Raw genomic sequence first — 7,735 nt, 5'->3', positions numbered from 1 at the left:
CTCGAGAGCCAGACTCCCAACATGATTACTTTCTCAAAAATCGAAGAGACGCTGCTCCCCGAATCTTCGAGAGCCAGACCCCCAGCATGATTGCTTTCTCAAAAATCGATGAGGCATCGTTCTCCGAATCAATCGAAGAGGCGCTCGCTTTCTCAAAAGCTGGGCTGCTCAGAGACCACGAGGGCCAATCTCAGAAATCGAAGAGGCACCTACTTTTCTAGCCTTGTCAGCACCTGTCACACGCACACTCCGCTTTGCAGAAATTATGGGCATTCTGTCGAAGACTTCTGGTGAAGTAGAAAGCACATGAATCTTACTGTTCAATCACCCACTTCCCACACGCAACAATAGCTCATGGGTACCACATATAACTTTGCCAAAGTTGAGCACGTGAAGCTTGCAGCTCCCACTACATCGCTCTGACCAAGAAAGGTAAAAGAATAGCAAAGAAACAGCACTAACAAAGTTTAGACACATAAATTTTGAAGGTCTAGCTACCATATTATTACCCACAAGGGTAAAGGAACAGTACCACTGCTGGATAATTGGAAAGTCCCTGTGTGTCAACCTCTGTGCTTCGTGGCAAGGTAGACTAGCAAACATGCCCAACCTTTACTCACATTCGAGAAAACACTCCCAACAAGATTGCTTGCTCCAAAATCGAAGAGGCACCGTCCTCCGAATCTCGAGAGCCAGACTCCCAACATGACTACTTTCTCAAAATTGAAGAGAGGGTAAAGGAACAGTACCATTGCTGGATAATTGGAAAGTCCCTGTGTGTCAACCTTTGTGCTTCGTGGCAAGGTAGACTAGCAAACATGCCCAACCTTTACTCACATTCGAGACAACACTCCCAACAAGATTGCTTGCTCCAAAATCGAAGAGGCACCGCCCTTCGAATCTCGAGAGCCAGACTCCTAACATGATTACTTCCTCAAAAATCGAAGAGACACTGCTCTCCGAATCTCGAGAGTCAGACCCCCAACATGATTGCTTTCTCAAAAATCGAAGAGGCATCGTTTTCCGAATCTCGAGAGCCAGATACCACAGACCACTTTTTCAAAGTGCTCTGACAGAGTTAAAACATGTGAAACTGGCAGCTCCCACTACCGTGCTATGACCAAGCAGGGTAAAGGAATAGCATTACTACTTGTTGTTAGGGAGACTCCTATATATGTCGACCTCCATCCCCAACGGACAGGCAGACCTGCAAAAATGCTCAACCCTTCATCATATCTGAGAGGGCACTCCCAACGAAGCCTTTCGAAATATTCAGCTTTCTTTCCCCCCGATAATACCTCTGCAAACAAGCTATACTAGAGCAAGAATATCTCATATCATCAGGGTTAAAAGCAAGAGTATCCCATATCATGCTTTTTCCCTGTCTTTTCCTTTGGCCTTGTTTTTACCTGCAAGACAAGGAGAAAGAGAGCAATCAGTCAGCAGTTGGAATCAAGCTTCCAGCCAGGAACTGACTGCCTGGAACCCCTTACCTGATTACTTACCTGGCATTGCTCTCGAGTACTCATCTTCAACATCTTATGTTTCCAGGGAAGATTCCGCATCTGCTTGAGGAACAGATAGGGCAAGTGCGAAGGATACAAGGAAGCATGTGGAGACAAACGTAACAGCACACGTGCCGATACATCCATTACTCTGTCAAAAGCAAAAGTATCCCATATCAGCAGGGTGGAACGTACTCTAGATTTGATGGACTTGTTTTGACCCTCAAATTCTTCAGTCGGCCTTATACTCTGGAGGAAACCAGAAAACCCTCCAGCTCAGTTCAAGAATAAGCCTGTGGAAAGTTACTTCTTCAAAAGCAAAAGTATCTCATATCATCTCTTCTCATTTTTCTTCTCTTTATCCTTCATGCTGCTGCAAGATGGGGAGAAGGTGAACAATCAGTCGGAGCTCTGATTGCTTACCTTGTCTGTCACCTCTTTCAGCAGACCCCCTAGCTCGGCGACTTGGGGGACTCCTACTACATGGTTTGTATCGCGCTTGACCAAGCCTGAAACTACAAGTAAGCTTCAAGTGAAATTGATACATTACCTTGTGCATCTCCACCAGTTAAAGATACCACCCCTGGATGGAGGAAGAGTACTTCCAGAGAAGATGCCACATCTACCTATGAGACAGATAAGGCAAGTCAAGACGACACCACACTCCGATACTTAGAAGTTTCGTGATTACGAGATCATTCTCCCACAATATTTCCTAATGTCATTTGTACTAAATCATTCACTTGTACTCACTAAAGGAGAGCTTGAACCTATGTACTTGTGTAAACCCTTCACAATTAATGAGAACTCTTCTATTCCGTGGACGTAGCCAATCTGGGTGAACCACGTACATCTTGTGTTTGCTTTCCTATCTCTATCCATTTATATACTTATCCACACTAATGACCGGAGCAATCTAGCGAAGATCACAAAAAGCGACCGTTTTCGCTACCTAGGATCTATCTTGCAAGAGAACGGAGAATTAGATGGAGATCTCAACCATAGAATACGAGCTGGATGGATGAAGTGTAAGAATGCATCCGGCGTGTTGTGTGACCGTCGTAGGCCACTGAAGCTCAAGGGAAAATTTTATAGGACGGCAATAAGGCCAGCGATGTTGTATGGCACAGAATGTTGGGCGGTGAAGCATCAACACGTACACAAAATGGGTGTAGCGGAGATGAGGATGCTTCGTGGGATGTGTGGGCACACGAGAAAGGATAAGATTGGGAATGAGGATATCCGAGGTAAAGTAGGAGTAGCCGAAATTGTAGGAAAGATGAGAGAAAATCGGCTCCGGTGATTTGGACATGTGCAAAGAAGGCCGACTGACGCTCCGGTTCGAAGATGTGACTACGGGACAGAGGTTCAGGGCCGAAGGGGTAGAGGAAGACCTAGGAAAACTTTGGAAGAGACTCTAAGAAAAGACTTAGAGTACTTGGATCTAACGGAGGACATGACACAAAACCGAGCGCAATGGCGTTCTAGGATTCATATAGCCGACCCCACTTAGTGGGAAAAGGCTTTGTTGTTGTTGTTGTTGTATATATATAGAGTTTTAGTTAACTATATATAAACAAATTCAGGTCGGAAGGTTTACGTGGATAACTAATAATAAAGGCACCTCTTTGATGTTTGCATGGGCTATCGCCAAACTTTAAACTCAATCGTCGATGTCTTGCTATGCTTTTTATGTTTTGAGCCACGCATGAAACTACCAAATCCCAAAATCATTAGCAATCCATCATTGTCACATTTTCGTCATCTGCAATCGATGCTTTTTTCTTTCGTATATAAATTCTTACGAGAGAAATGCTAAGGAGACTTTTAATGTTAAACTGTGAGATGTCAGAGAGTACATAGTCCCACTTTGAGAGTCTTGGCATTTATCTTCTTCTTTCAACTAAAAATTTGCAATATTTAACCATAACATGTGGCTCAGTAGTAAGGGCATGGATTGCGGCTCCCCAATAAACAAAAAAATGTGCGAGGTCCCAGGTTCAATGCTCTAAGCTGGTGAGTTTGCTTGATTGTGGCCACGAACAGGGTGAAATTCCCAATGGCCTCTCCAAGCTTGAAAGAGGTGAATATTGTTCCCCTTTATTTAAGAAAAAAAATTGCACTATTTAAACTAATCTTTTGACCGTTTTTATTTTAATGGAAGCATTATCTCTATCTGACTTTAGGATCAATTTAGTAATACCTATGTTATAGAAATTTATGGTACGTAGATGTATGTACCTAATTAATTAGTTATTGAGAAATCATAGTCCTCAAGAAACTCCTGTATATGAGAGCCACTAATTGTAAGATGGTTCGTTAATTACTCGACAATAAATTTGGTTTCATATTCCAAATACTAATACTTTGCCTCGTACCGTGGAAGAAAACAATAAAGCCTGTTTGGTAGCCTTTTACATACTTTGGTCGATGTTTTTGGGAGTACTTTAACATCAACTATGTTTAACCAATTTTACGAAGATTTTTTTTTTCTTGAAATACAAATTGTCATTATACTGTAAAAACAAGAATTGCTTGAAGTTTGCAATTTACCATAGTGGTGAAAAGCATTCAGGTTTATGCATTTTGATGCGGGTTTGATCTCCACCGATTCTCCTTTCTCTTAATAATGAACTAATAACCTACTAAAGCTATCGCTCAACTATAAATAAATAAAAAATAAATAAAAAAGAAAGAAAAAAAAAAGCTTGAAAGCTATTAACCAAGAGTCCAAGTCAAAAGTGAATTCTATCACTTAGTTCCGTTTCTTATCATCCAATTCAAATGTAAATGTTGATTAGTAAGTATAGTAGTTTCATTATTTCCATAGGACTGTAAAGTCTGTACTATATATATGTGAAACTACTACAAATTTTGACTTTACCTACAAAACTACTTTGTCGGCAAAGGCCAAAATTTGTCGGCAAAGAGTCTTTTCCGACGAAAAAATTTGTCGGCCATTTTGTCTCGCAAAGCATGTCGCCTAAGAGTTTTCCCTACAAATTTTGGTATTTTGTCGGCTAAGGTTCAAATTTTACCGACAAACAGATTTTTGTCGGCATTTCCATGTGTCCCGACAAATATTTTCGTCGGTAAAAGGCATTTTAGCCGACCAATAGTACTTTTAAGCCAACAAAATATGTTTGTCACCATGGATATTTCGTCGGCATAGTCTTCTCTGTCTTGACAAAACTGGTTTCGTCGGGAAGGACATTTAATTTATAAAAAAAAAATTAATAATTACTTTAATGCTCAACAACTACATAAACATATCAAAATACAATACACAGTTGTTAAGAAATAATACTTTATTGATTGATAAATTTTTAATGTACATCTAGAGTGCTTATACGAAAGCATATGTTACACAATAATATTATCCTACTGTCATTCCTCAAAATTGGCTGCCATGTAGCATCACAAAACATCCTGCACCTGCAAAATAAATGTTACAAAACACAAACATAACCAAATAGGTGCAAAATAAATGTTACAAAACACAAACAATAACCAAATAGTTAGAAGGCTCATTGAAAATGTGCACCAACCTGGCCACCACGATTCATTTGTAGCGCAATGGGAAAAAAGAGTTTCAGTTCTTGCGCCATTGTGATTCAACGACAATCAATAATCAACACCCGCCTTGTATAATATCACCAAAATGGACACGTGTGCAACAAAAACGACAATCAATAACCAACACAGCATGATACCACCAAAATGAACACAAGAGTGCAGCAAAACTGATTTGAATAATGTGATAAGTAAGGAAAAAGGCTAGGCCAACCTTTACAAATTGTATTGGTGGAGCACTCGGGTCCCAGGTAGTAGTCATCAAAATTTTCGGGTCTCTTTGAGATGCGTTTGCATACGTATTGTTAATGTGACCTTGGGACTGAGATTCAGAAATGAAAGCCATGAAGAATCAACAGCATAACTTAATGAAAAACTAAACAATTACATGTTCAAATTATCACCAGATTACACAAGACTTTACGACAGTGATACATTATAAACAAAAGAAAAAAAGTAACTTTCATATATAACTGATCATATATACATTGTAGACTAGAGAGATAACGAACCTTTTAGAGCTTCTTTGATCTTGCGCTTCTTCGCATAGAGCAGGCATTGTTTGCCTCCCAAGCTCTTTCTGTACAAGTACTATTTTTATGGAAGATTAAATAATGCCAAAGAAACACCAGTGAAAAATGAATCCAAATCACCAAACTGAATGTGTGCCGTTACTAAACATTTCTACACAGGCTGGGATTAAAATCTAACCAGTTAATGATGAAAGAAAGTTAAATAGTTACTAAACATTATTGACTTGAAAATGAATCATGTACCAAATGACTGGTGGTTGTCAAAACAACGAGAAAAATATAACCCGAGAACAATAAAGGATTGCAACAGAAGAATTGGACCACATATCAAATTTTTCATGAAATATACAGCCCAGTTGTAGAGATATCTACTACTAGAATATTAATTTGATTAAATATTGGAACTTTAAAAGCAATAAAAACCAGGGAGAGTAATGGGAAAATGACCGATTTCTCATAGCGATCACCCTCAGAGGCGGTGCAGATCTCAGAGGTGTAGGCCAATCTGTGCTCATTGTTCCAGTATGCTTCTTGCTCATGTCTAGCATTAGACATAATCAAACTACTCCGACATGCAAGAAAATGCAAGGGATGTCATCAATGTATTTAGGATAAACATAAGGCAGAGGAAAACAAAATATAAAAATATATTCTCATCACAATCAAACTTACCTGCAAAAAGCTCATTGCTCATAGTGTTCTGCACAATAGAGGGACAATTCAGATTTTTTTTACTCACTTATTTGAGATCCTATTGGGAGCAGCCTCTTCATAAATGGGGGTAAGGCTAGCCGACATTCACCTCTCCCAGACCCTACGTAAAGCGGGAGCCTTGTGCACTGGGTACGACTTATTTGAGATCCTAGCCTCCAACACAGTTGATTTGATCAATAATCTAAATAACACGCATAAATCAGAAGCAAATTATATAAAATGAAGATAGAAGATAAATTAATACCACAGAAGCATTCCCAAATTGATGTTCTCGTTTAGGAATTAATAATAGACAGAAAATGAAAAAGATTAAAAAACAAAAACACAAATCCTAGAAGCAAAATATCATATAACCTTAACCCGACAACTTCATTAGTAACATGACCCTAATTTCAATTGATTAAACATAGGAATTGATTGATGTGGTGCAAAGACTCACAATTGATTATGACTATAAAACCATAACTGCATTTTGATTGCAGTTTCTCAGAAATAAAAGTTAAAAGTAATTAAAATTCAAAAAGTAGACTAATCATCCTCAAACCCAGGCAGCCCAGAAAGAAATTACAAACCTAACTTAGATTCTCAACCAAATTCATTACCTAAAATCCCTCAAAATTACAGTGGTAGAACAAATCTAAGAAAAGCACCATAAAATTGAAACTAACCAAAAAGCTACGGGGAAAGAATAGGGTAGATAGAGATTGAGAACTTACCCAAAGTTTTAGAGAACGAAATGCAGAGAAGCACCCGGCATTAGAAATTTCAAAGCTAGAATGGTCGGGCACTTCGACGGTGACGCGAGCAGACGAATCGACAGCGATGTCGAGCACACTAAGTGACGGCGATGTCGGGCATACGGAGCGACGGCGATGTCGGGCATACGGAGCGACGGCGATGTCGATGGAGCTCGATTGGAAGACAGAAAGTTACGATTTCAAAGAGAAGGGGAGGGGTGGGCTATCGACAATTAAGATTAGGGTTCAATGAAAATACAATGATTTTTATAGGGGGAATTTTTCGATAAAAAGAAGAAGCGGGTGAATCAAAAAGACCAAAAAACAAAAGGCGCGAGAATAAATTAGTCCGTTCCCATCTTCTGATTGTCGACAAACCTGCATGCTTTCCCGAGTGTTATTTTATTTGTCGGCATAAATATTTTTCGCCGACAAAAATATTGTCGGCACAAGTTCAACAATTATGAGCCTACAAATTAAATTTTTCGTCGGCGAATGAGTCTTGTGGCGGCAAAATTTTACTTTGTCAGCTTAGAATTTGTCGGCAAAATAATATTTTCTAGTAGTAAAGCCATCGCTTTCACAGAAACATTTTCCCTGCAAACTTACATTTCTACAAAATCTCGAAATCTCAGAAAACCCTAGAGAGAGATCTAGCATTCCTGATCCATTA

At 39.3% G+C, this 7,735-nt stretch overlaps 1 long non-coding RNA gene across 1 annotated transcript; it reads right to left on the bottom strand.

Annotated features, from left to right (window-relative positions):
- Positions 1 to 4,795: 4,795 nt before the first annotated feature.
- Positions 4,796 to 7,512, bottom strand: LOC126586930 (uncharacterized). The gene is made up of 6 exons (XR_007610932.1): positions 7,042 to 7,512; positions 6,284 to 6,311; positions 5,591 to 6,173; positions 5,293 to 5,400; positions 5,054 to 5,147; positions 4,796 to 4,940 (listed from the first exon to the last, which is right to left on the bottom strand). It is a non-coding gene; the product is annotated as an uncharacterized LOC126586930 (long non-coding RNA).
- Between the last annotated feature and the right edge of the window lie 223 nt (positions 7,513 to 7,735).

The sequence above is a fragment of the Malus sylvestris genome, chromosome 10 (assembly GCF_916048215.2).
Source record: "Malus sylvestris chromosome 10, drMalSylv7.2, whole genome shotgun sequence".
Classification (NCBI taxonomy): domain Eukaryota; kingdom Viridiplantae; phylum Streptophyta; class Magnoliopsida; order Rosales; family Rosaceae; genus Malus; species Malus sylvestris.
Note: the sequence above shows the minus strand (reverse complement) of the source record. Positions and strands in the feature narration are given on the sequence as shown.